The following is a 15,090-nucleotide window of genomic DNA, read 5'->3' on the forward strand; positions in this document are numbered from 1 at the left end:
AAGAGAATTATATCAAGCTGATGTTCTCCAAAAGTTTGCATGGTAATTTTAGGCTTATAAAAATAACAATGGAGATTTATTTATATCATTTAATGTTCTATAACTGGACCTATTATCAGTAAGATTAATATAAAGTTCTATACACTGGGGTACAATTTAAATGTAATATCATATTGTGTTAGCTAATATTCATGTGACCTCAAGCAACAATATATGTTAATTTTATAAAATGATATTAAAGAAACAAAGATCAACTTCAATACTAGAACACTTTGCCAAAGATTTATAAAGAGCCCTGCTTCACCTGAGATAAGTCTCTGCCTCCCAACTTACTACATGTCAGAATGACTCCAAAGAAGGCCAGACTTCAGCTAAAGCCCAGTACCCTTATTTTAAGACTGGTGAGACTGACTTGCTAGATGTTTAAGATCAAGACTTAAAATTAAAAATAAATTAAAAGGGCCAAGAAAACCAATATTTGGCTCTGGCCCTCTGAGTCAGTCTGAATCTAGGGAACAGGGAACTTCTTTAAAGAGCTTTGCAACTCTAAACCACATAACCTCCCGATCAGGGAGATTAATGAGACCACCGGAGAATGAAAAACCAATCAGTGCACTTGCTATGAATAGGAAGGTCATTGGAGAAAGGAGACATCCCTGATGCTTCCTAGGGAAGCCACATGGTCAAGAAAGACCTGGACCCATCCTAGCACAAATGGCACTAGCAGAACTAAGAAGCTGCTCTCAAGTTTCCCCACGAGTGACCCCTATGGGAACTTGGCTGACTCTTAACAGTAGATAGAAACAAAGTCAATTTTGACCGGCTTGATCTTAAACTCCTAACAAAAACAGTTAAACCAAAATACAGTCATTATTGGAAGTAATGAAGGACAAGAATAGCTAGAAAAGAGGAGACAGCAACTAGGCCAACAGTCTCCATAGGGAATGTTCAGTCAAGTTGGCCTTGGCTCCTCCCCCTCACAGGACCCCAGTCCCCTTTATGTTTCTCCTAATAGGACCATGTATGTTAAATTCCTGCAAGATCAGATACACAGATTCACCAACCAGTCAGTCAGTCAACCACTTCTTTAAGACTACCGCCCCTGATACCCAAGATGGAGACCTATGACTCATGACCAACACCTCCAGCTCCAGAAACTCTGCCCCCATCTAAAACCCTCCCTAACCCCTTTTCCAGTTTTTACAACTCCTCTTTTACTTCCCAGGAACGAGAACTACTCTCCAGCAGGTTCACTTGGCTTGTTCTGTCTGCTCTACAGCATCCCCACAAGAAAGCAACAAACCTAAACTCCTCGTGCATCAGATGAGGAGCCACCAGCCAGGCGAAGACTGGCAGATAGACTTCACTCATGTGCCTAGGCACAAAAATCTCCACTACCTACTTACTTTGGTTGATACTTTTTCAGGTTGGATAGATGCCTTCCCTACATCCAGGGAAACTGATGACACCCTCACCTCCATCCTCATTGAGCAGATCATTCCCAGGTTCGGACTTCCCCCTCCATCCAGTCAGACAATGGTCCAGCCTTCACTTCTCAGGTTGTTCAACTAGTCTCCAAAGGCCTCAGCATCACTTGGAGGTTCCACATCTCCCACTGACCCGAATCCTCGGGTAAAGTTGAGAGGCCTAAGGGCATTCTTAAGGATCATGTCACTAAACTTGCTATTGAACTCGGGCTGTCCTGGCCCCATCTCCTGCTGTTGGCCCTCACCTGAATTCAGGCAGCCCCTAGAGCTCCCTCAGGCCTTAGCGCCTCTGAGCAACTCTGTGGGTGCCCTTGCTTAACCAAACAAAGCTTTCCAATCACTCCTCCTCCCATTGTGTCCTACCTGTCTTATCTCACACTTCTACGCAAACTCTTAAGGGAACACGCAGACCAGTGCCTTCCTGTGCCATTCATTCCCTCAATCCCAGCACAACCAGCAACTGAATCGGACCCTCTTCAACTGGGTGTTGCAGTCTTACTTTGGGAACTGCATCCTCAATCATTGGAACCTCACTGGACAGGACCCCATACAGTCATACTTACTAGCCCAACAGCAGCCAAGCTTTTGAGCCACTCTCCCTGGTACCACGTCTCCTGCCTTAAAAAGATTCTATCCCAACCCACAGATGGTTGCTTCTACATCCAAGGGATATGGCACCAGGATGACACCACCCACTCTCAGTCACCCTTCACATTAACTGGATTCAACCACACCACCTCCGGTATTTCCTAGAGTCCCTCCAACAAGACCAATGACTGATACCTTTGCTCAGGAATGGTTGACAACCTATGGCTTCAAGGAACCTTTATGGACTTTGTCCCTTATGAGATGACTGTCTATAGCCACTGGATGTTATCTCTAGCCACCCTGGTATTCCCAAGACTGTCCCCTGAACATTCTCCCACGCTCCCAGGTAGGCCACACGCCGCCCCCAGGAAGTAGCCAGACAACTTTTCACTGCCCCCATGTCACTTAGAAAAACAAAAAAGGGAGGGATGTTAGGTGCAGGGCAGGCTGAATTAAGCTGTCTGCAGGGCAGGCTGAATGAATGTTAGCTGCAGGGTAACTCATGCACTCAAACCCCTTTATCTGGTCCTTTATCACCTGTTTGCATCAAGTCTGAACACTCAACCCCACTCAAGGCTGAACACTCGACCCCCACCCATCTGGTACAATGGAAACCCACATCTACACCCTGCCCCATCTGCCTGAAGGCAGAAGATGACACTACTGTATCATCCAATCACTGTACACTAACAAGGCAGCTTGCAGACCCAGAGACCCCATCAGATTTTGGCTATAAAAACTCCCTCCTGCGGGGTCCCTCTCTCTTGCTCTTGCTCTTGATCTCTCTTTCTTCTCTTGCTTTTGCTTTCTCTTTCTTCTCTCTCTCTCTCTCTCTCTCTCTCTCTCTCTCTCTCTTTCTTTTGCACTGCTGCAATAAAGATCTCTTGGTCACTCTAAGTGTTGTGGTCACTTTCCTTTCAGGATTAAGCAAAGTAATGTAGAGAAAACACATAGCAGATAGCTAGCCACCGCTGCTGTTATTGTTGGGTAATGTGATAAACCCAACCTGATCTTTTATTAAATTGGGAGCCCTCTCACCACAAAGCCATGAAAAGCTAATTTCGGCTTTACTATAAATTACTGCAAATTCTGAACCTGCTTGGAATGCCTGCCCGTGCCTTGAACTCACCCATGCCTGGCTCTCTGACCAGATAGCAGCCCTCTCTGAAACTTTAGTGACACCTCATAAATATTGGCCTTCCCTGGCCAGACAACGACCCTCTCTGAGGCTCTAATGGGCTTCATAAATTCTGATGTTGGGGCCAGCAAAAAATGTAAACTACCATTAGTGTGATGCTTGTCAGAGTCCTGTTATCTGTAACCCCCCTTTTGTGTAACTTTCTGGGCTATAAAGCTGGGCTGTAGGAAAGCTGGGGCTGCTGTCTTGTTCCTGCCGTTTTGGGAGGAAAAGGCAGTCCGGCCGGTCGAAATAATAAGCTTGCTTTAATTTGATTTTAATTGGAGTCAGTGGTCTTTTCTTGCGTCCTGGTCTAACATTTTGGAGGCCCCAGCGAGATGACCCTGCCCGACCAGACCACAAGACCAGACTGCTGGAAATTCTGAAGCCGGCCTTCGCTCCAGGGCTCCGGACTGGAGAGCCACTCTAGGGGGTGCGCAACTTGAGACGTTCCAAGGCCTCGGAGTGAGCCTTCAGTCCCCGGAACCCTGCAGTGAACTGCCGCACTAAAACTATTAGCAAGCACCTGGTGGAGGAGGCCTCCATAGGTAAGTGGCGCCTTTATAACATCTGATATCCGGTTAAGGGAGATCTCTTCTGATGACAGAGAGGTGGCCTGGCGAGGCTCACATATACTCCTGTCCGGACAGTACGAGAAATCGTTCTGTCTTCTGTTCTGTTCTGTAGGGAATTCCTCTGGAAGGGTAGAGAGGTGCCGACGGGCATGCACGCACTCCTACCCCGGAGCTTTGGCAAGACGTTGCATTGCTCCTCTGTTTCTGTTTCGGCGCCGGGTTTCTGTTTTCTTGTTTTTGTTCTGTGTTCTATATGTTTTTTGTTTGTTTGTTTTTGTGCGTTTTGTTGTGTGATTTCAGTGATAAAAACTTAAGGATATTGGACGTGAAAATGGGTAATAAAGCAAGTCAGCCTGACACCCCTTTGGACTGTGTTTTAAGGAACTGTGATGAACTGTACCCCCCTTTGTTAAGCAGGAGGAGAGAAGCCCCTAGCTGGCTGCTTGAAGCACCTCCAGTGCAGAGGGCAATGCCTGCTGGGGACCTAAGAACTGAGTATCTCCCAGGTTAACAAGTGAGACTCCTTTAAAACCCCTTGTCCCTCCAGATCAAGAGAGTCACAACCTTTGGGCAGAGTTCCCGGTGTTTCTCCTTTGTTAGCAAAACAATAAAACTCCCTTTTTCTTTTTCTCAAAACCCTGTCCTCATTATTAAATTGGCATTAATTGGCTCTAAGGTCAGGAACCGAACTTTCAGTTACAAATTTTGATACCCCCCCACCCCCAGAACTTTTTGAGAACTGACTACTGAAATGTTAGGAGATGAAATGTGCTTGGGGTGGAATCCTGTAAGTAAAAGGAGGGACTGAGGGACTCCCAGCAGCTGCCGAAGCCCTGTTGCTTCGGGGATTCCCTCCTTCTTTCCCTGCACTGTAAGGATTATGCCACCTCTGTCTTCTTGAAAAGGGAAAAAGAAAAAGGAGACACTTAATGCAGTAAAGTCGCTATGGAGACCCTTGATTTTATATTTCAGATTGCTCCTCTGTGAAAACATCTGGTCCCCTTGTGGGGACATCTATGGTGCCACTGGTGTAGGAGATTTTTCTCTTATCTGCTCTGTTTTAAAAGGTTTCTGTCTGTCAGCCATAGTCTGGAGCTCCTCTCTGTCTGTCCTGTGTCTTTGTTTCTGACCCTTTAAGACATGTGCAATAGTGTGTTGATATTATAAATTGTTTCTTGGGAATGATCTTGGCTGAATGTGTATCTAAAAGATGATGTTTTATTGTAACAATCTGGTATCTGAATGGGTTTTTGATGCATTGCACAATGCTGCAGTTAAAAGTTGGGTTTAGGTAGTTGTTTAGTTTATGATTTCAGATAATTCATGCCAGAGAACTTAAATACTTAGGATGGAAAACTAAAGAACTCTACTTCCAAGTTGGCAAGTAACTTCCCAATCATTCAGTCTTTTTTTCACCAATTTTGAATTGGGTAGCCTGGGAAAATGTTACTGTGTGTACCAGTGCATTAATTTGGACAAGGATAGTAAATCATAGTATGGTATCTGTTGACAAAACAAGATGTAAAGATATAAAATTTTGTGAATTGTATCTTAAACTTGTATCATAATTTTCAACATTGGAACCTGAAAATTATGACTTATAGTTAAAATGCCTTAGGCCTGAGGTGTCTGCTCAGAATAGCAGTTTTTCCCTGCTCCTTCCAGACCTCAGCCAGGACTTATGTTGAAATGCAAATGAAAGAAGCCTGCAAGCTCAGTAGGAGACTGATCTGAGACCTAAGGAAAAAAAGTAAATTGTATGGTATTTACTAATTACTGGCCAGTCATTTTTACTAGGACTCTTGTTTTTTTCCTTAGATTCTGTATTTTTTTGAGCTCATGATTTTGACCCTACAGACCTAGGTTAATGTTTTTCTGATCAGTCCTATCTTTGACCAACTGTGGAGTTTTTGAAACATTGCAATGGAGATTTCACCTGCGAAAAGTTACTAAGGCCTTTACTATTGTTATGTGTGCACACTTTTGTTATGTGTTGTATGTCTATATATACATATGTCCGTATATCATATATATGATATACAAATTAACATATATAAGGAGCGCTCATAAAAACAAATTAAAAAAAATGGATCCAAAGATCTTTAATTCATGTGATTTAAATGGTTCAATTTAAATTGGATAAACAGATAAAAATAAATGTCTTTAAATTTAACTTACAAGTTTTTCTAGGTGTTCAAAAAACTCATAAAATATTAATGTCTATAAAATGTCTAATATGCCTTGGTTCTAGGACTTTTCCTTCAACAAAAAATGGTTTACACTGTTCAATACATTTGTCTAATATTTTGATAAATAAGTAAAGAAAATTTGATATGGGATTATTCATGAGTACTTTTGTTAGATATCTGATTGATTTACTAAGGTCTGTATAAGTTTGTACTAAAGTCTGTATAAGATTGTAAAAATCAGTCATGTGTTAAAGAGACAAAAATTTCTTAAAATATAAGTTTACCCATAACATTGTGTTTATTAAGTTTTACTTTTTTCTAGAGCAAGCAACCATAAAAATTAAACAACTGGTTAAATAAGAACTATTATTTTAGAGCACTGTACTGCCATTTCTTTAAAAGCTAAGCTTGGTTAATGTAGAAACATCAATGTAATTGTGATGCTGTTAATGTGCTCATATCTTCCAGGTATACAAGTCTGTAAGGTAGAAACTTTAAAAGAGCATTATATCAAGCTGGTGTTCGGAAGTTGTATGGTAAAAAAATATATTGGGGATTTATTTACCTGTTATCAATAAGATATGTAAAGTTTTGTTACTTCTTACATTGGGGAACAATTTAAATGTATTTTTAAGTTAATGAGAGCCTAATCTATGTAAAGGTTAAAACTTTCAGCCTTTCTTTAATTCATGTTTTAAATGTGATATCAAATGGTGTTAGCTAATGTTCATGTGACCTCAAACAATTTATGTAAACTTTGTAAAATGATAATTAAAAATACAAAGATCAGCTTTAGAACTAAAACACTTAAGAATTATAAAGAGCCCTGCCTTACCTGAGATGAGGCTCTGGGTCCCATCTTACTACATGTGAGAAAGACTATGAAAACAGTAGGCCAGATTTTAGTTCATTTAAAGTTATGTTCAAAAATTTGTTTTTTGTTGTTTTTTTGTCAAGATTACTAGGATCTCAAACAGGGGATATAATGTATAACTCAGCCAAAAATTCAGGGTAGCTGTTACACGAACTAAGTGTTTTTACTCTTGTTAATTTTATTTTGTAATTTCCTTATAAGTGATCTAAAGATTCCCTGTTAGTGTTTTACAGAAGTGTTGCTTTAAGAACACAACATGGGTTAGTTTGAGATAATAAGCCATCACCTATAAGACAGATAGGATAATACAGATCCCAATTAATAAAAAGATAAATAATTATAAAGTTATAGACATTAAAGCCCAGTACTCTTAATATAAGGCTGTTAAAATTTATTTGCTGGATGTTTAAGATTAAGTTTTAAAATTAAAGTTAAATTAAAAGGGCCAAAAAAACCAATATTCGGCTCTTGCCCTCTGAGTCAGTCTGAATCCAGGGAACAGGGGACTTCTCTAAAGAGCTTTGCAACTCTGGGCCACATAACCTCCCGATCAGGGAGACTAATGAGACCACTGGAGAACAGAAAGCCAATCAGTGCATTTGCTATGAAGAGGAGAGTCATCAGAGAAGGGAGACATCCCTGGTGCTTCCGAGGGAAGCCACATGGTCAAGCAAGACCTAGACCCATCCTAGCGCAAATGGCACTAGCAGAACTGAGAAGTTTCCCCAGGAATGACTCCCATAAAAGCTCAGCTGTTAACAATAGATAGAAACAAAAGTCAGTTTGACTGCTTCATCTTAAACACTTAGCAAAGACCGTTAAAACCAAAATACAGCCATTCCTGGGCATTTTAAATAATAATAATGATGATAATAATAATTATTATTATTATTTAAGGTATACACTTTATGTTAGCCTCCCAAAATAAGTAAGACTGGAGGCTACAAAGAAGGATTCTCAGACAGAAATGTCTGATAACTATAAAAAGAGACTATCAAGAGGAGCTGCCAGAGACAGAAGTTTTAGTTTAAGGCCTACAGTTATTCCTAACCTACACAGGTAGGCTTCATGTTTGCTAGTATGATTATCCAGCCCTGAGTAACAGAATTAAAGGTTTCTCTATTAGACGCAGAGCTCATACTAGTAAAAAAATTTTGCAAGATCAGATGGCATTAAATTATTAAGCTGTATCTTATGGGGAAGGACATCTGTAACACTAAAAGTTAAATGTTAAATTTACAGGCCTGATAACTGGAAATGTTAAAGCCTGGTGAGGGAACTTCTATACAGTGACACGTTCCAGCTGCTACAACATTTACTCAGTACTCATGGTTTTTGTTTCTCTCATAGAAGCACCCATCCCCAGATGACTTTACAACCTGTTCTTCCCCAACCAGACTTCAAACCGAACTGACTTCTAAAAGGCAACTCATGTCCCTCACGCCGTGCTCCCTCACGTCACCCTCTCTCAGCTCAGAAGAAGCCAAAATGAGTGACGCCTGTCTTCTTACAACAATGGAGCCAAAAATAAATAGATTATCAATATAAGTAATTAATTAAGTCAGGTAAAATCAGGGAGACCGGTTTTGGGTGAGTTCTAAAAATTTGGAGACTGTTACCTGAGGGATTAAAATTCCCTCAGTGCTCTTCCCCTACCCTATCAAAGATTTGAAAGGGACACATAAGAAAAGGGGGGAATGATAAACCCAACCTGATCTTTTATTAAATTGGGAGCCCTCTCACCACAAAGCCATGAAAAGCTAATTTCGGCTTTACTATAAATTACTGCAAATTCTGAACCTGCTTGGAATGCCTGCCCGTGCCTTGAACTCACCCATGCCTGGCTCTCTGACCAGATAGCAGCCCTCTCTGAAACTTTAGTGACACCTCATAAATATTGGCCTTCCCTGGCCAGACAACGACCCTCTCTGAGGCTCTAATGGGCTTCATAAATTCTGATGTTGGGGCCAGCAAAAAATGTAAACTACCATTAGTGTGATGCTTGTCAGAGTCCTGTTATCTGTAACCCCCCTTTTGTGTAACTTTCTGGGCTATAAAGCTGGGCTGTAGGAAAGCTGGGGCTGCTGTCTTGTTCCTGCCGTTTTGGGAGGAAAAGGCAGTCCGGCCAGTCGAAATAATAAGCTTGCTTTAATTTGATTTTAATTGGAGTCAGTGGTCTTTTCTTGCGTCCTGGTCTAACAAATGTAGAGGGAGCCACTCCGGGCTAACCAAGGAATGTATAGGTTCAATGTTAAATATGTGAAATTGATCATGGAAAATATGTATGTATGCCTTATGTTTAAATCAGTAGAAACAAAATATTAAGAGGAGAGATTGGGTAGAATGAAGTCAACAAAATACGATGATGATGATGCTTATTGTTGCCAGGGCCAACTTTTGGAGGTAGTATTGCCACATCTCTCAGGGGATGTGAAAAGTCCTTCTAATCAGAAACAAGTACTTGAAACTTTTACTGTCAAGACCTAGAGAATTTCATATTTTTATTAGTGTATTATAACTATACATAAAGGTAGGATTTTTTTTTTCTTTTTTGGTACTGAGGAGTGAATCCAGGGGCACTTAACCACTGAGTCACATACCCAGTCCTTTTTTTTTTTTTTTGTATTTTATTTCAAGACAGGGCCTCACTGAGTTACTTAGGGCTTCACTAAATTGCTGAGGTGGCTTTGAATTCAAGATCCTCCTGCCTCAGCCTCCCAAACTTCTGGGATTACAGGCGTGCACCACCACTCTTAGCAAGAGTGGGATCTATTGTTACATATTTGTATATGCACTATGACATAGCAGTATAATTTGGTCAACAGCATTCCCCAACATTTATTCTTTCCCTCCTCTTCTCCCTCCCTCAATCCCTTTTCTCTATTTTACTGATTCCTCTTCTGTTTTCATGATTTCCGTCCTGATTTTTGCCCTTTTTCCTTTCTAACTTCTACATATGTGATAAAACATGATCCTTGACTTTCTAAATTTGTTTTATTTTGCTTAATATAAAGCTCTCAAATTTCATCCATTTTCCTGCAAATTGCATAATTTCATTCTTCTTTATCGATGAATAAAACTTTATCATGTATAATACATTACATCTTCACTTTTCCTTTATTCATTCATCCATTGAGAGACATCTAGGCTGATTACATTATTCGGCTATTGTAAACTGTGATGTTGTAAACATGGGTATGAATGTATCGCTATAGTATGGTGACTTTAATTCTTTAGGATAATGGCCGAGGAGTGGTATATCTGGGTCATTTAGTGGTTCCATTCCTTATCTTTTGAGGAACCTCCATACTGATTTCTATAGTGGTTGTACTAATCTACAATCCCACAAACAATGTAGAAGTTTTCCTTTTCTCTACATCCTCTCCAGCATTTATTATTGTTTGTATTTTTAATGGTTGCCATTATAACTAGAGTGAGATGAAAGTGAGATTTGAATTTCTTTGAATACTAAGGATATGGAACATTTTTTTATGTATTTGTCAGCCATTTATCTGTTTAGTTAATTTGCCTAATTATTGATGTGGTTATTTTGGGGGGTGGCTTTTAGTTGTTTACATATTCTGAATATTAATCCTCCATCAAAAATGTAGCTACCAAATTTTTCTCCTATTCTGTGGGTTTTCTCTTCACATTCTTAGTTGTTTCCCTTGCTGTGCACAAGCTTTTTAAATTCAATGCCATTCCATCTACAATTCTTGGTATTATTTCCTGAGCTTTAGTGATACTACTGAGGAAGACATTGCTCATGCCTATATGTTGGCATAACAACCCTACGTGTTCTTGTAGGAGTTGCATAGTTTTTGGTCTAAATCCTAGGCCTTTGATCTATTTTGAGTTGATTTTGTGCAGGGTGAGATATAAGAATCTAGTCATGGTCAGTTTTCCCAGAACCATGTGTTTAAAAGCCTGTCTTTTCTCCAATACTTGTTTTTTGTGCCTTTGCCAAGGATCAGCTGACTATAGATTGCTGCAGGCTGGACGGCGGGGGCCGCGTGAGCCTTGGCTCCGCTCCTGCCCGCTGCTGTTTTCACCTGCCGCCTTCCTGCTGGGCGCTTTCGCGGGTCGCTGTCAGTGCACGCCAGCTTGCGATCCTGCAACCCGGCTGAGCACAAAAACACAAGCCAGATGGAACTGAAACAAAGTTTTATTTTGTGAGAGGCCGTGTGCGTCCCCCTAACAAGCCGGTCCACACACACGTGTGTCCCTACCGGACACGGGGGGCTCCACTTCCCCCGGAACACCCTCCTACCATCCTTCCCCAACCAATGGGAACTCTCCGGGAGTCTTGTAACTTGAGTCCCCAAATGGGCCTAGGTGAACAGTAGGAGCCCAATTTCCATATGAATGTAATACTTTTGCAGTGGCTCCTAGCAATAGATGTATAGATTTGTCTCTGTATCTTATATTCTCTTCTATGTTTCTGTTTTTATATATAATGCATACAATGCAGTTTTTGTTACTATAGTTCTAGTATAATTTGAAGGCAGGTATTATTATGCCTCTAGCATTGCTTTTTGTGCTTAGAATTGCTTTGGCTGTTCTGTTTTTTATTATTATTATTATTATTCATTCAAATGAATTTCAGGACTTTTTTTTCTCAGTTCTGTGAAGAATGTTATTGGTATTTCAATGGTGTTTTGAATCTGCAGATTGCTTTTGGTGATATGGCCAGTTTAACAATGAATTCTGCCTATCCATGAACATAGGAGGTATTGCCCATCTTCTAGTAACTTCCTCAATTTCTTTCTTCAGTGTTCCATAATTTTCATTGTAGAAGTCTTTCGCCTTCTAATTACATTTATTTCTAGATATTTTGTTTAATTTTTGAGGCTATTATGAATAGGATTGATTTCCTGATTTTTTTTTCTCAGCAGATTTATTATTGGTGTTTGGGAAAGTTACTGGTTTTCATATATTGATTTTGTATCCTGAAGACTAGAGAATTGTGTATATATCTGTTACTGATAGACAGAATTCCTTCTTCTCTGAGCTAGGATTCTAGGGGCAGCACATTGCTGGGAAAGTGAATTGGTGTTGCCATTATTGAAGCACCAGTTTATAAAAAGAACGTTTCAGGGCATAAAGAGGTTGGGTTTGGGAGGTGGGAAAAACCTTGCCTTCCACACTCCATGCTCCATTTGACTGTGCTGACTTGCCACAGAGAACATTCCCCAACTGAAGTGTAGTCCAGCTGCACATAGGAATCTCATCACTGGAAATTTTAAGAAAAGGGCTCAAAGACCTAGATAGAAAAATGTAATCTCATTCATTAGAAGTGAATGTTTACCTTTGTGAAATGTTCTGGGTTTGCTCTTATTCTTCCTTAGTTATACAGATTTTATTATTTTTAATGTTTTTCTTAATAAATCATCTATATTTTCATGTTAGCTTTTCCCAAACTGAGCACAGACTGATATCTTGGGAACTCCTTAAATTCATATATGTATTTTTTTTTCAGTACTGGGGCTTTGCATGTTCTAGCCACATGCTCTACTATTGAACTACATTCCCAGCCCTAAGTTCATAATTTTAAAATAAAAAAATACTGGGTTACCGTTTTGTATTTGTTTGTATTTGGTATTTTAGCAGCCCCCCCCCAAAAAAAATCAAAAAAATTTAAACACTGGGTTTCTAGTAGACTATTTATTTATAGGATCAACTCAACCAGATTCAGTGAGATCTGGTGTTATCTCCAGATAGTATCAAAATTGAGTTGAATTAGAGGATTCTGCAGAATTGCATAATACATGGGAAAAAACTCTCACACATCTCCTGTCCAAAATAGACTTTATATAAAAATACTTTGCTTTTGACTTTTTCTGTTTCTAGAGTTGGTGTCAGGAGTATTATGCTGACAGAACAGGAGAGGAAAAAATTTCAGTTTTTTTCTCAGTATCTTTATCAAAGTATTAAATGAGTTAAAGGGAATGAATTTTTTACTGCCTGGCATCAGGAGAATTAAACATGCTTTCAGCATTACTGATGACAATAACTTCAGAGTTGCAAAGAGAGAAAAGCAATAGTGGAAAGAAGACGTCACAGACTGCAGAGTCTCCTTGATAGAAGAGAGATTGATTTCCAGGGATATTTCAAAAAAGTAATATTTGAATTCAGAGTAAATTTTGGTCATTTTCAATTGCATGTTGATTTGTTTCTGCTGAGTCATTATTATTTTTGGTGAGTTTTGTCATATACTAAGAAAGCCAATTCTCTTGACTGTTGCTTTTCAATGAGTATGGCAAACTAATAAATGTAAAACATTAAAAGGCAGTATATAGTGGCGGGGGGGATGTAGCTCAGTGGTACAGTGATAGAGCACTTCCCTAGCAAGCCTGAGTTCAATCCCCAGCAGGGGCCGGGGGAGTCAGTGGATGTTAGGGTAGCTGGCACAAATATCCATTTCTGAGTTCAAGCAAAGGTTTATTGACAGAGAGTGTCTGCCAGGCTGCCCCTCTGCAAGACAAAGCAGGCAGAGTCACTTGAATAGAGGTTTTTTTGTTGTTGTTGTTTTTATTTGTTTTTTGTTTTTCCTTTTTAACAAGGAACAAGAGCAAGCTGGAAATGACCTTGGGTGGAGCAGGCTAGAATTGACCTTGGGTGTAGGTGGCTGGGAAACAACAAATTTTTCTACGTAGGGACCTTGGATGGGGGGGGGCGCGATGGGAACAGAGTATCTTAAGTTTCTTTCTCTTGGCAGTTTATAAGTTTTGGTTCTGAGTCCCAGAACCAAAATGGAGTTACTAATGTCTAGGGACCTAACAGTAGACACGATACAAAACAGGAGTTTGGACGAAAAGAGGTCAATGTGGACAGAAATAACTGAAGACTATTTCAGATCTCTAAGATATGTTCCTTTCTCTGGTACTATCATTAGATTAAGCAGGACTTTATTCTTTTTTTAAAAAATTTTAGAGAGAGAGAGAGAGAATTTTAATATTTTTTTTTTTAGTTGCTTAGGATCGAACCTGGGCCGCACGCATGCCAGGTGAGCGCGCTACCGCTTGAGCCACATCCCCAGCCCAGGACTTTGTTCTTGGTTAGTGAGAAATAAAAGACAGAAGAGAAAAAAAAGAGGGGAGAGAAGAAGGGAGGAGAAGGGGATGAGGGCTGACCACTGTGGTTTGCTCCAGATGAATAGTGAATAGATTCTGTCTACCCTGTTCCTATATGTTGACCTGGATGGACTCTGTTATGGGAGAAAAGTAGTACAGGTATTTTTGACCTTAGTTTTTCTGAAAATTTTATCTGTAGCTTTTGAGACCTCTAAAGGGAAAAAATTGGTGATTTTTGTTGTTAGTTCTTTTGTGGAGATCTAATATAGACTTTTTTTTTTTTTTTTTTTTGGAAAGATACTTCAATTGGGTCAGTCTATGACAGGATGAGATGGAATGGAGCTAAAACTGCTTTGCATAATAAGGTGAGGTAGAGTGGAGACTCATTTTACTTCCACTTCAATTTATTTGGTCTGCCATCACACTCTGAAGGAGATGAAAAATGCTGTCAAGTCTGAAACACTTGATTCATGTTTGTAAAACTGAGAGAAGAATTATACCACTCATTTTAATGACTTCCTCACACTAACCATGACTGGAACACACTGTTCAGATGGCTTAGGATCTTGGTTGGTGATGACTCTTTTAGAATCCTCATGGAAGAAATTGAAAAATTAATTGAGGGTCATAGAGCAACTATCATCAAAAAAGACTGATCCTTAGTTCTACTTTATTTTAGGCTATTTACATGATTTTGAAGATTAGAACTTAATTCCCATTAAAGAAGGATTTAGCCTATCTATGCATGTTAGGGGCAAAGGAGGAAGATGTTTAATAAGGAATTCCCTCTGTGGGCTTGGCCAATGGAGCAGGAATGTCTGATATTCAGTTGTAAGTTCTTTGCTATTTTTATACTATAGATAATCATCAATGGCTAACATTTGGTAAACATCTGTTATATCCACCCGCCTGGAATTATTAGTGCCTTGAGGAATGGAGAGAGGGGGATACTTTTGTTAAATAATACACATAAAATCCTGTACCAGTGGTTACACCAGAGTACAACCATTACAAGAGTTTTAGCTAATATTGTGTCTTGGAAAGAGAGGAAGTTGAAACAGAGAGGTGTTAGACCGAGGTGATGAAGGAACTGGGAGGAGTTTGCAACAAGAATGGCAGATGACCCT

At 39.8% G+C, this 15,090-nt stretch overlaps 1 long non-coding RNA gene across 2 annotated transcripts; it reads left to right on the forward strand.

The window, feature by feature from the left end:
* Nucleotides 1-22: 22 nt before the first annotated feature.
* LOC144377903 (uncharacterized) lies at nucleotides 23-9,053 on the forward strand. Of its 2 annotated transcripts, XR_013439178.1 has the most exons (3): nucleotides 23-3,800; nucleotides 6,485-6,552; nucleotides 8,241-9,053. It is a non-coding gene; the product is annotated as an uncharacterized LOC144377903 (long non-coding RNA). The 2 variants fall into 2 exon arrangements; XR_013439177.1 differs by lacking the exon at nucleotides 23-3,800 and having other exon boundaries at nucleotides 3,807-6,552; nucleotides 8,241-8,682.
* The last annotated feature ends 6,037 nt before the right edge of the window (nucleotides 9,054-15,090 follow it).

This window comes from Ictidomys tridecemlineatus, chromosome 5 (assembly GCF_052094955.1).
Source record: "Ictidomys tridecemlineatus isolate mIctTri1 chromosome 5, mIctTri1.hap1, whole genome shotgun sequence".
Lineage (NCBI taxonomy): Eukaryota > Metazoa > Chordata > Mammalia > Rodentia > Sciuridae > Ictidomys > Ictidomys tridecemlineatus.